At 39.5% G+C, this 14,148-nt stretch overlaps 1 protein-coding gene across 1 annotated transcript in view; it reads right to left on the bottom strand.

Annotated features, from left to right (window-relative positions):
- The window catches only part of LOC6584527 (sex peptide receptor), a 73,205-nt gene that overhangs the window by 42,372 nt on the left and 16,685 nt on the right, over positions 1 to 14,148 (bottom strand). Inside the window, exon 2 of the mRNA XM_002010146.4 lies at positions 2,780 to 2,838. The gene's annotated coding sequence lies outside the window, so the exon portion shown is untranslated. The remainder of the gene's footprint in view (positions 1 to 2,779; positions 2,839 to 14,148) is intronic.

Here is a 14,148-nt window from a genome sequence, read left to right as displayed (position 1 = left end):
GCCACTGCCGCAGGCCGCTGCTGGCCGAGATCGGTTCATTGTTTGGCCATTGTTATTTTTGGTCTTTCATTGGTCGGCGCTCGTAATCAGTTGGCCCAAATTTACAGCCAGCCGCTACATAAAAGTTGTGCATTAAAAAGTTAAGAGTTTGTTAGTTAGTTCACGGCCAGCCGAACCCCATTGGCAATTCGTGCCAATCTGCAAGGCGGCAACCCTTTACCTCGTTACCCCCCCCTTGCAACCACTCCGCAGCTACAACATCATGTGCCAGGCAGACTAATGCTGCTGGCATGCTTTATGGCATCGTCTTTATGGTTTATTACTGCATTGTGGCCACACCAAGATAATTGCGGTAATGCAGCGTACGATGCCACTGGGAGCAAGCCGAGCAACCAAAGAGCCGCACTCGAAGCGCTGTAATTAAACATCGGCCAAATTTGTGGATTTCTTTATGGCATGCAAACTAGTCGAAAAGTTTTCACAAGATTTGCCTATTGAAATTGTGGGCCTTGTATTAAAGTGGCGAGTGAAAGGCAAGCTAAATTGATTTGGACTCGCCGTCTTTAGACAGGTGAATTTTGAATGTCTGTTGAATGCTTCATAACTTTGATTGATAAATGGTTTTGCTTATGCCTGACTTTACCTTTTCATACTCGAACTTAGCCTTTTACCTATTTGCTTTTCTAATCTGGCATGTGGGCTGTATGCCCTGCTTAATGGTTTGTTTAAGTTTTAAATTATTCAGCAGAAACTTTGCAACTTTTTAAAGTTACAATGTTTCATAAAATTAAATAATGTTGAAAATTGTAAAAATATTCACACATAAAAAAAGAAATTTTTTCATTCAATGTTTTACTTCACTAAAAAACTATACGACTTTTTAAAGTTACAATATTTTATAAAAAAGTTAAATCTTAGATTAACTTTAAAAATATAGAAAAATGATCTGACTGTGTATTTTTTAAGGATATTTCAATCAATGTGAAGTAAAAACATTTTTAGCAAAAAAAGATTGACTCTTTTAAAATGGTAAAAAAAACTCATTTTTTATACATATTTAATTTTTAACGCTAAGCGAAAAACAAAAAAACAAAATCATTTAATTATTTGTTTTATTCAATTTAATTATTAAAAAAAAATAATAATAATAATAATAATAATAATAATAATAATTATTATTATTATTAAAAAAACATAGATATAAAAAGATATAATTTGTAACTCTCTAAAATATCACACCATATATTTTATAATTTAATGTGACTTTAAAATGAATTAATTAACTGGAAAATTTTAGGCAATTGATGGAAAGTCCGATGAAAAATGGAATGTAGCAGGAATATTCAGCTCTCAGTCAGAACTTTAATAGCCTGTAGCCAACTAATTTAACTGCGAATATATAAATGAGAAAGTCTTCTATATACTAGTGAAATATCATCAAACCCTAAAGTTATTCTGCGTATTTTATATACGCATTCTCAAGAGCTCAGAGCTGTGGCTCGTTTACTCCTGCTCTAGACCCAACAAATCTCTATGCAGTTGACTCCATTAAATGATAATAAAAAGCTTTTTATTCATTTCGTATATTCAGCGTGGGCTTAGCTTGACCCCTAGCTCTCTCTCTCTCTCTCTCTCTCTCTCTCTCTCTCTGTTTCTCTCTCTTCCCCGTCTCTTTCACTATCTGTCTATCTTTATATGTGCAGTGGCAATCGTCACCTCGTAAAGTTCACCAGACCGAAGTTTGCTCCCAGGAGTGAGTGGCGAGTGCGAAAGACATAAACACGAGCAACTCCCACTAATTGCGCTGGGCTGTCGATGGCATTAAAAACTTGATTCCCGTGATAATACATAGTGTCGCCCCCTAGTTAGTTAGTTAGTTAGTTAGTTTAGATTTTGAACGGAGCCACTTTAGAGTCTGAGACATCAATGGCCATATCCCATACGCCATTCGCCATTCGCCATTCGCCATTTGCCATTAAGAGGCCACCAAATCTCGGCCAGACGGGCGCGTGTGCCACATAAATTTGTTGTCCTTTGTTGATGTTGCTGTTGTTATTTATTATTTGTGATTTCAGCACTTGCCACTTGTTTGTTAAGCATTTTAAAATCGAAAAAGCAGCGCTCGTCAACCAGCAACAATAGCGCCAAAGGTCATATTGTTCATTGTCCAGTGTTGCTGCTGTTCATTGTTGTTGTCGTTGCCATTGTTGTTGTTGTTGTTGTTGTTGTTGTCGTTGTCGCCCTCAACCTAAAAATGAACGCCCACATCTGTCGCTGCTGTTGAAAGACACACCAAGTGGCATTCAAAATGCCAATCAAGATACGAGCTCACAATTTACGATTGGCCAAGGCAAGCACAACAACAACAGTAGCAGCAACAACAGCAGCACCAACAACAACGACAACAAGAGCTACAATAATGTGCTTAACAACGACAACAATAACAACAGTGTGAGTGCAGCCAAAGATTGTTAATATATACATACATATATCTCGGACGTTCACTTCAGCTTCGATTCGATTTATCTGCCGCACAAATGCTGCAATTGAATTTCTGGCCATATTTCATTAATCCAAGAGCATTTCTTATAGCCTCGACTCTCGACTCTCGACTCGGCTCGGCTCCACTTTGTATGCCTGCATAATGAATATTACAAATAATCTTTTGTTTTACGAGCCAAGTTTGCCAAAGTTGTCTGCCAGATTTTATAATGCGGAATCATGCTTCGCTTTCATTTCTTTCTTTATTATGATTTATTTGATGCGAATCTATACTTACGTGTGGCGCTGTAGTACTCGCTCTCCCAGGATATTCGGCTACGGTTCAATTGACGTTGGCTGAAACGAAATGCAAAGCATTTTAGTACATATGCAGTTCGGGCCTAGTTTGAGTGCGTCTATGGTAATTTATTACTGATCCCGGGCTGGCTGACCGGCTGACTGGCTGTCAGTCTTCAGTTTCGCAGGTCGTTTATCACGCATACGCCCGATGGGTCGCGCTGAGCTGATAAGACGCGGCATTTATTCAAATCAATGCATACGCAGACCCTTTAGGGTCAGCAGCCGTGTTAAGCATTTAATATTGCTTCTGCCTCCTTTTTTTATTAGAATTTTAATTTTTGTTTTTTGTTTTTTTTTTTTTTTTTTTTGGTTTTTTGTTTTTGCATAATTTCTTGTCTGATCAACAGCTGAGCAATTTCTGTGGAGTACTGGGTCGGCGTCTGATTTCTAATTGCTTTCGGCTACATGTTGAGCTCGAGCTAATTGCAAAAGCTGCGGCTCAGTTTCGCGCGCGACTCATTAAATTTGAACTAAGGTCAGCCGTTGGGCAGCTGTTGCTGCTGGTGCTGCTGCTGCTGCTGCTGCTGCTGCTGCTGCTGCTGCTGCTGCTGCTGCTGCTGCTGCTGCTGCTGCTGCTGCTGCTGCTGCTGCTGCTGCTGCTGCTGCTGCTGCTGCTACTGTGGTTGCTGCTTACTAATTGCGCGCACACATACAGACATAAATATGCGCGACCCTTTCGCAAATGAGGGTCAATGTGAGGACATTCGCATAAACATGCAAAAAGTGGCCACAAAACCCAAAATCTTCAGGCAAACAACATTCCAGCCCACAGCTCTGATCCTGACAATGTCTTGTAGCCTTCTGGCATCGCTGCCCCGCTGGGAGTGCATTGCACCGCCTGTTGCCAGCTGCCTGTTGCCTGTTGTCTGACAGCCACAGCCACAGCAGCAGCAGCAGGAGGAGCAGGAGCAGCAGCAGCAGCAGCAGCAGCAGCAACCGCAACAGCAGTTGTAGAATTATCTAAGCTTTTGCCCAAGGACTCGTCTATATATAGAAAGAGAGAGTAAGAGAGAGAGAAAGGCTACTCTGCTGATTGCATGGCTTTTGGCTCGATATTGTCGTTGTTCTTTATGCCATTCAATTGACTGATTGGAAATCCCTTTGACTGCATTTTACCTTTTATCACAGCCCTGTATACCCTGTATTGAAATGTTGAAGAGAGTTGATGAGATAAGGATATTCACTGATCAAAGGAGAGAGATGGGATATGAGAGAATTGCCGTAAGCTAGTCGAACAGTCTGTATAACATATAAAACTATCCTAAAGAGAGTATTGCGATAGACATCTGAGCTCTATAAATATATCAAGTTGAAGAATGCAGAGAGATTTATTACAGGAGAGATATACTTATATAGGCAAATATAGATAGAGTGGGAGAGTAGAACGGAATTTGATGCTCCAAGGAATTCAAGTTGAATATATCACAGCCGAGGGTATAGGCTAGTCGAGTCGTTCATATTCCCATGAGTATTTATACTATATATATCACATTTTATTTAATTAGTAAATTGATGTAAGCTGCCCAAAGCTGCTTTGCAGGCATGAATATAAATGCTATGTACATATATACTGTTAATATATATAGTATATATATATGTATGTATTCATCTATTTAGTTGACAGACTTCAGTTGACTTGAGTCGAGTCATTGAAGTGAACTCTGATCCGCTGCTGCGGCAGTCGGCTATTATGATTATTGATAACACGTAATCAAATTATATATTTAAAGCTATTTATTTGATAATTTTGCTGATAGATGTTGAGTCAAATGGCGATGGCGATGTCGAGTCGATTTCGGCGCCTGTATGAGTTCAGTTCTTTGAGCTTGAACTTGAAAGGCTGCTGCCACTTGGCCACTTAATTTGAGAGGGAATTTGTGCAATTTCATTGGCAACGCTTGGCGTTGCGATAGCAGCTCCTTGGCCGCTTTCTCTCTCTCTCTCTCTCTCTGCTTGCTCGCTGGTCGTTGGCTTTGATATGCTGGGCCTTAGCATGAAAGTAATTGCACTCGCTTGACTGTCGACTGGACAAGGGGTCGGTGCATTATATTGAAGCTGGCAGCTAGACAGCACAACAGACAGATAGACAGACAGACAGAGAGAGAGACAGATAGACAAGTAACTTGGCTTGGGTGACAGAATATCCAGCTGGAGGGGCGGCGCTATCAAATCTGTGTGCGTCGGAGATTAATATGCAGACGCTGCGCTTTGATGGAGCTGTTGGGCAAACAGAGAGCCAACGGAGGCTGACAAAGTAAACAATTTGAATGAGGGGCTATTAGGCGCCAGCACGCACACACACGCACACGCACACATACTTAGACACATGAGCAGCTCCTGGCATCTGCTGACCTACTCCCATTAGCAACATTTGACCAAACATTGCCTGGCATCTCGAATGTGTTAATAATACAATTTTATTTATCTGCACACACACACACACACACAGAGGGAGAGACGCGCGTGTATGCAAATTGCTAGCTGAACGAGCCGAAAATTTACGATGCGTTTCGCTCACTGTAGTCTGGTAGTCAGAAATGTTGGCTGGCGTGTCTGACTATTTTTGAAAAGGGTTTGACATTTAAGGCACACGTCCAGCACTTAGCTCCCTGCCCCCTACCCACCCAATCAGCCATGACTGGCCAGCAGCTGGCTTGGGCCAGCCGAGGGGCTCGGGGGGTCACGGCTGTAGCAAAATGACAAAACGATGTCTAAACGAGCGTTCAACGAGCAGCAAAGAAATTGACCAACAAAGGAAATACACGCATACATGTATAACAAATAAATAAAAATAAACCAAAAATTGTCCAACTTGCTGCCGGACACAGCGAGGCGAGTGGGCGGGGCTGGCACGACCCTTTAGTTGGACAGTGCTTAAGGCGCATGCATGAGCAGCTCATAGAAAATTTGACACTAAAACGTAGGGACGAGTAAAAATAAAAAAACAGAAGCAAAATCTGTGCACAGTGGTGTGAAAGCATTTGAAGAATAGTTCAAAATATTAAATAAATGTGAGAGAAAATCTAAACTTGCGTTTGCCTGGGAAAAATAGAGCTTAGACCACTGTGCCGGTTCGCCTGGAAAGGGCGCGCTATACATATATTACACATGCTCCCACACACGCACACACACACACACACACACACGCACATGTGTGTGCCGAAAAAGGTAAATGGCAGCGTCGGCCTTTTGTTAAATGTCTCAATTGATGCAAAGGCGGCACACGGTGCGTATGCTTAATGTTTTATGCGCCCAGAATGTAATAAAATGAAATAAAAATAAGAAAAACAGCAAAAAAAGTAAAAAGAAAAGGAAACAAATAAATAAAGACACAATGAAATAAGACACGAACACAAGAAAACAGAGAAACCTGTTCGAAATAAAACACTTAATTCATTCCCACAGCATTCCGAGCTGACCAAAAGCCGCTTTAGTTTGCATGAGCATTCGATGTCTCAGATTTGAGACATGCCATGTGAGCATTGGACGATATTAAGTTATTATCTCATTAAATTTGGGTATAACGAAACTTATTTAGTTTGATTTGAGCTGTGGAAAATGAATGGGACTATAGTATTCAGGCGGGAACTTCATTCCGTTTTTTACATTGTTTTCTTCTGTATTCGATTTCAGCTGCCTTTAATGGGAAAGTCTTTCATTGTCATGAATTGAGCGCATGATCATGTCGATTTGCTAAGATGCCTGTAGAACATTTATTTGAGTTTAAAGGAGCTTTAAAAGAGAATGATGCAGTTCAGTTTCAGTTTCAGTTCTACTTCAATTTCTGCCGAGGAATATTTGTAGGCAGCTTCTACAAAAATCTGTTTCACTATCGAGATATGAACACAGCTCACATCGTGTTAGTTAGAAGTCAACTAAATGATATATTTGCGATTTAGGGAAGCATAATATATACCTGACTATATTTCAGAGAATTACTCTTTAGTTTTCGTTGTATATCGAAGAAGAAGAGCAAGAAGACACTAGAGTCATAAAACTGAGATTGAATGTTTCTTAGGATGGGGTTATTTATTGTATATTTTTAAACAGTTATTCAATGAAAGGTTATACAGAGATCTGCCTCTATCTCTCACCCTCTGACTCTCTCTCTCTCTCTCTCTCTCTCTCTCTATCTGGCTCTCTCACTCCCTCTGACTTTCTCTCTCACTTTCTATGCCAGTTCTTTGTCTTTCTTTGCTGAGATAGGAGAGCGTAAAGACATTTAAAAGCAGCTTCAGCCCAATGCTCTCTCCTGCTAGTTGTCAAGGGAAGCTCATTCGCATATCTCTTAGAAGAAAGGGACTATAGCACACTATATGGGATGCTAGATCTTCTTCGCAAATGCTCAGCTTGCTTCAACTGAGCATTTCATACTTTGCAAAAGAAATATTCACATAGCTTAGAGGAAAAAATAAGGAAATGAAGGAATTGTGATGTACAGGAACAAAAGGTGCTGGTAGACACATATAAACAACATCGCTACCTCAGATAGATCTTCATTTGAAAACAGCTAAAAGAACCATTTGGAATCGCTTAGTAGATAGAAAGGAAATGAAACAAAGAGAGCCTATCTCAATGGCATTGCTCGGCTTCCAAGAAACTCGCTTAGTTCTCTTGTCCCATGCGATTCTCGCTCTCAACACTCAGAAGACATGCGATTTCATGCGCTTAGCCATACAGCAATTCGATTCGTTTTCTCTGAGCATGCGATCTGCATAATTTTTTGATAATTTATGCTGGATAGTCGGAATAACAATCAATGTATACAGCTGGCCAAAGAGAAGCGGAAAGGTTCTCGGTCACGCAGCCATCAATATCCATGCTTGGGGCGTTGGCAAATGTGACAGGCTAAATTACAGGACAGAATATTTTTGAATAAAGCAATTTGTATCTGTGCGCCAGTTACATCGATCCTTGGACCCACATTCACGTTTATTTTGCAATAATGCCAATAATAACAATGGGCGCGCGTTTATTTGTTTGCCACTTGATAAATGAGAGGCTGGGCGAGCGAGCAGAGGGCAACGGCTTGTGGCCAGTGGAAGGCAAGGTTTCACTAATGACCCCAATACCATTGGCTGACCCTCTAGTCCGAGCAGTCCGGGGCCCCCCCTTACCTATAACCCTTAGCCACCTGGTCCCTTTAGCCCGTTCAGCCCCTTTAGCCCGTTTAGCCCCTTTAGCCCTATGCCACAAAAGGTGCTAACTGTCCATGGTCGCATTTGTATTTGTATTACTTTTAGTCTTATTGTTCGCTCTCTTGTTTTCGACAGCGGCCCTGCCTTTGATTAAGTTGTAGGGCGTGCCCCAGTTAGCATCTGCTCGTTCAGTGGGCGGCCAGACTGCGGCACTAGCTGGTCATACATTTATGTATATCCATAGCCTTGGAGCACACTACAATAACAATAACAACAACAACAACAACAACAACAACAACAACAACAACAACAACAACAACAACAACAACAACAACAGCAACAACAACAATAATAAGAACAACGAAATAATATATATATACGAGCAGTGGGCAAGTGAATGCGAGCAACTAGCCAACAAGATGAATGTATTGGATACTAGCTATAAATTAAGCCCATTGGAGTCTGTAGGTGACACAGAAATCTCTCTATCGTTCGCCTTCGCCATCCAAATTCACGCAATGCCCACTCACAAAGCATCTCTGACATCATGCAGACAAAGTTGGGAGCCAACTTTGTACCCATTGCTGTTAACTGTGTCGTAAGCCATAAAGGAGTTTCCGCAACTTTACTGGAAGAGCACATTGTAATTGCCGTCGAATTGGTGTTTGTTGGAGATGAAGACGAATATGTCTAGTACTATATGGAATTATGGAAAATTTCTATATGTAATGTTAAGCTAAACATGGCGAGGTGGCTATAAAATATGCTCAGCTAATATGTTAAGCAATGCCTGATAAGATAGTAGCGCAACTATCGCCTGATTGGCATTGATTGTTCGACTGATTTGTATTCAATTCAGTGGCATTTGTTAGCATTGAGTCAAATTGATTGTTAACTCTGACAGATGGCTGTGAGTTTAACAGCATTTTAGAGGAAATCGTACACTATGTTAAAGTGAGGCTAATAGCATGTAAAGGAGAGCTTAACAGCAGATTAGAGTATGTGAAATACTATGTTAAAGTGAGTTTGACAGTTTACTGAAGTGACTCTAACAGCATAGTAGAATAAAATGATTCTAACAGCATGTAAAAGAGAGCATAACAGCAGAGATAGCACATTAGAGAGAGTTTAACAACGTGTTAATTTGGATAGCATGTTAATGTGAGTCAACACAATGTTAATGTGAGCCTACCAGCATGTACGATAAAAGGGAGCTTAACAGCAGATTGGAGTATGTGTAACACTATGTTAAAGAGACTTTGACAGTTTATTGGAATGACTCTAACGGCATTTTAGAGCGAACTAAACGGCATGTCAAAATGAGCTTAACAGCGTATTAAAATGAGTATAACAGCATGTACAAGAAAGGGCTCTGTTAATGTGCTGTTAATGTACTGTTGCACATTAGAGTTAGACAGCATATTGGAGTGACTCTAACAGCATTTTAAAGAGAGTTATGGAAACACTATGTTAAAGACAGTTAAACAGCAAATAAAATGTAGCTTAACAGCATATTAGAGCTAGTGTAACACTATATCAAAGTCAGTTTAACAGCATGTTAAAGCGACTATAGAATTTGACAGATCCATGTAAGTTGCATGTGATAGTTAACATCGGCTAACAGCAGCTCTAAGGCACTTTAACATTAATAGCTAATATTTTCGGCCTCTTATTTAACAGCATGTTAAAGTGACTGTTCACTCTGACAGTCAGTAAGGTAATCTAGTTATAGATCTATAAATCAAACAAAACTGTAGCATATTTTGAATGCGCATATTCAACGAGCCAATCTTCATTATGGCCTAAGATTGCGCATATATGTATTTATGGCTAATTATATCTACATGTGCGTATGTGTGTATGCGTGTGTATGTTTGTATTTGTGATTATTATTAAACAGCCAAAAAGTGGCATTTTTTTTCTCGTTTCGTAATGTCGCTGACGCACATTTTAATGACAGCCTTTGGCTGTTGTTCATGTTGCTGTTGGGGTTGTTGTTCTTGTTGCGGTTTCTGCTGCTGTTGTTGTTGCTCTTGTTGTTGTTGTTGTTGTTGTTGTTGTTGTTGTGATTATTGCTGCTGTGGCTGTGACTGTTGTCATACATAGCTAATGTCGATTGTCAACGTGTCGCGTCATCAGTTTTACGCACCACTTGTTTCCCGGCTACATATCGTGTATTTGCTCTCTGTCGCACCCTTTGTCTCCGACTCTCTCTGTCTCTCTCTCTCTCTCTCACCCTCTCGCACGCTTGCTGCATATAGACATTTTATGTCAGTGTCGGCAACAAAAAGAACCAAAGGAATTTACATATTTTTATGCTGTTCAATTTAACTAGAATTTGTTTACTCGCACTCGCTGACGGGGTCTCCGCTCTCCGCTCTCCACTCCCCCTCTCCTCTGTTTGTGTCACGGCTCTCGGCCAAATGGCAAATGGCAAAGCGAACCGAACGAAATTGTGCGCTGTTATTGTTGCTCAGCTATATACAATTCAATTGATTTTGAGAAGCTCAATTGTTTCAGCCGCAACACACAAAAGGATGCCCATAAGCATAAGCAGTTGAGCGCTGTATGAGTGACACTGAGATACCCTGTAATAAAGTGGCAGCTGAATGGAATGTGAGGCGTAGAGTGGGCAAAGAGTGAACTCATCATATAGTAAGAGATAAGATATATTTGAAGTACATTATATATACATATAACTATAGTATATAGTATTTAATTTAGGTATATTATGTAGGATTATATGTATTTCATCTTTGACATTTTCTTATATATGTAAATATATTATTTATGTCTTTAAGCTTCAATAAAAAAAATAAAAAAAATCCCTCTGCCGCATTGAATATTTTTTATGGTATATATATAAATACTTTATACAGCAGTATTCCGTTATACAGTATATATGTCTACCTTTATCTATAATTTCAATTGAAATAACTTTTCTGTAACGATTTGATTTGGTTTCTCTTGGCTTTCTTTAAATAAGTTTCCATAACACTTCACTTCTATGGCTTTTGCCCCTGGATTCATTGATTGATCTTCCAGCATCGTGGTGTTTTCTTTGGTCTTCCTGACTACAGGGTATTAAATATGAGGGCCTACATTAAGCGCGCTGCTCAGCCAATTTATTCAGCAAACGGAAAAATGTTTCATTCTTGGCCTTATCTGTGCCAATCAGCTTCAATTGCTTTTTGTTGGCACTTAAGTGGCGCACAGCTTACAAAATACTGCTGCAGCTGCAGCCCAGACGCACTTGAGCACTATTGTTATTGTTGTTGTTGCTACAGTTGCTGTTGTTGTTGTTGTTGCTGTTGTTGTTGCTGTTGCTTTTGCTGCCGGCCACACGCTCATTTAACAGCGCTTCCACTCAAAGTTGTGCGTAATTTTTCAGCTGGTTTGCTTCAGCTTCCGTTGCAGGAACTTTGCAAGGATTTAGCTGCATTTCCACTTGGCCCCAAGTGTTTCCTCTCAATTGTTTTTCATGTGGCGTTGGCCGGAGCGACTGGGCGAGCGCCCAACTGGGATGTGAATGTGAATGTTTTATTGTTGTTGCTCTGCCATAGTCGGCTACTCGTGTATTAGCTTAATACCAGTGCTCATCTGGCTTATGTAGCAGCTAAAATCTTTTCACTAACTCTCCTTCCACACGGTCACAGTCGCCGTCGCAGTCGCAGTCGCAGTCCCGCTCACAGTCACAGTCGCAGTCACTGTGATTGCTGTTGTCCCGGCCCTTGAAGCTCATTAATTTTTATGGCGCAACTTGAATTCAAGTGAAGTCAACTTCGAAATAAACGACGACTCACCAATGCAAATCTCAGGTTTCGAGTCCCTTTTGTTAAGCGATAATAAAAAATAATAAAAAATACAAATAAAAAAAAAAAAAAAAAAAAAATAAAAAAAAAAAATTCACACTAAAGCAAAGCAGGAATAATTCTGTTGAAGCATTCTTTTATTGTTTATGCGCTTGTTTTACGCTGCTGCCGTTGGCCCCTGCCCGCTGGGCAATATATATCAAGTGTATGTAAATATTTATGTATCTATGTACGCGTGTAAAATGCGCGTGGCAATGGGCATTAGAGTCGTAGCTAAAAAGCCAGAATGCACACACAAAGCCAACGCAATAAATTACAAACAAAAAAATAACAAATGAAAATAGAATAAAACAGAATGCGAATGGCAGCAGCGCAGCCAGCGTGGCGTATACGTAATGTATGCAAGCACTTGGCCCGGATGCAGGAGCTCAGGGGCGACTGCCAGGGCGGACTGCAAGGTGGTTACGGTCTGCTTGAGCTAATGCCAAATGAGAGCAAAGAATGGATTGCTCTGGCCACATAACATTTGCATTGCATTGCATTGCATTGTATTGCATTGCGGCTATCTGCTCGGCTGAAGCAGCTGAAGCTGAAGGCAGAAGCCGTCCGTCCGTTGCTAGGGTGAATATTAAGGCACCTTATAATAAACCTATCCATTTTCCCTGCTGCGGCAGTCTTAAAAAAACACGAGCTGTCAATGCTCCACTAAAATGCATAATAAGCTCTTGTCTCCTCCTACTATCTATTTGACGATGATGCTCAGAGATTCTCAGAAATGTTTTCGCTTGGTATTTTATTTATATTTGTATTTTCTTCAGTCTCTGAATAGTCGCATAATTCATTCAAGTATTTGCTTATTATATTTCTTAGTTTACAATGGGAGTGAGAGAGTGAGAGTGAGGGAATGAGAACGGGAGTTAGAGAGAAAGAGAGAGAGAGAGAGAGAGAGAAAGAGACAATTAAAATTGACATTCTGCTGCCTTTTTATTACTTTTTCATCGACTGCGATTCAATTAGAAGAGATCCCTAAACTTAATGATGACTATGTTAGGTATTTATTAAAAATATTTTAGGGCTGTCTTCAGTTATGCGAAATAGAATGAAAGATTAAAGAGCACGTAGTAAAAAGCTTAAATTCAAATGAATTACGGTTGACATCCTGTGTGGAAGGGTGAGTCCTTTAGGAGCATGGCGTATACAGTCGAGTCTCGATAACTTGTACACCGTTAGATCGAAAATCGTAATATATCAATGAAAAAGTTTGATCTTTATAATTTTCGATAATTTGAATTTCTGTGTAAATCGAACAAAAGCGGATCCCTTCGCCTTCGATATGGCCATCGTTACTCTACTGTACTTCAATGGTAGGAGTCTTCAACACAATAAAATTATAAATTTAATATAAAATGTTTTTTAGACTCCTTAAATAACGTTCGCTGGAAAAGTGGTTAATCGAAAAAAAAAAAAAAATAAAATAAAATAAAATATAAATAAAAAAATAGTTTATCTCCCCACAGGTCAAAGTTTAAAGACTGTTTTACGGCTGATATTCTCCATTGACCTGGAGCTTTTTATCGATAGTTATATTTGTATATATACAGTGTATAAAACAATATTGAATGCTTTTTATTTATTTTAGTGTTTTACACTGTGAATAAACATTATGTAATCGCTGGCGCATTCTTACTCGTTTTCATTTAAGATTCAACAGCATAAAAACTAATTAAAATCTAAAAAAAAAATAGTAATTTAATATAATAAAGTTCAACAGCATTGCAACTAATTTTGAATGACAAGAAAGGTCAAAACAAACTGAGTTCTATCAGTTTATAATTAAAAAGAAATATTTTTGAGCAGCAAATTTAAATCAGGTAAATGCTTAAACCTGCCAACGCGAACATTTTCAACACATATAAAATTATAAATTCACGAGCAAACTGTCAGACGGATATATGTATGTATATAATCTTTTTTTTTTTCTTTTTTTTATTGTGAAAAATATAAATATTTAAATATTGTGAAAGAATAAATGCAATTTAAAGTAAATTTAATTTGAGTTTTGCATTTCAACTGAAATGACATTTTTATGGCTGGCAATTGAGATTGTTTTTTTTCCCCTTTTTTTTTTTTCTTAGCAAACAGAAGGCATACATTGTGATATATGTGCAGTGTCAATTAAATTCGCAGCGCAAGTTATTTGGATGCCGGCGATTTATCGACATTTGGCAGCTGTTTCGAGCGAAAAGTGTTGCCTACTTTAGGGCTGCCTCTGCCGCCGCCGCTTGAGCTCTATGCATAACGGTATGCAGCGAGGCAGCCAGAGACAAGCTGTAAAACTCGAAAGTGCTAGTTGTACC

Source organism: Drosophila mojavensis, unplaced genomic scaffold (genome assembly GCF_018153725.1).
Source record: "Drosophila mojavensis isolate 15081-1352.22 unplaced genomic scaffold, ASM1815372v1 contig_136, whole genome shotgun sequence".
Taxonomy (NCBI): domain Eukaryota; kingdom Metazoa; phylum Arthropoda; class Insecta; order Diptera; family Drosophilidae; genus Drosophila; species Drosophila mojavensis.
The sequence above is the reverse complement of the archived record's forward strand: the minus strand, read 5'-3'. Positions and strand labels throughout refer to the sequence as shown.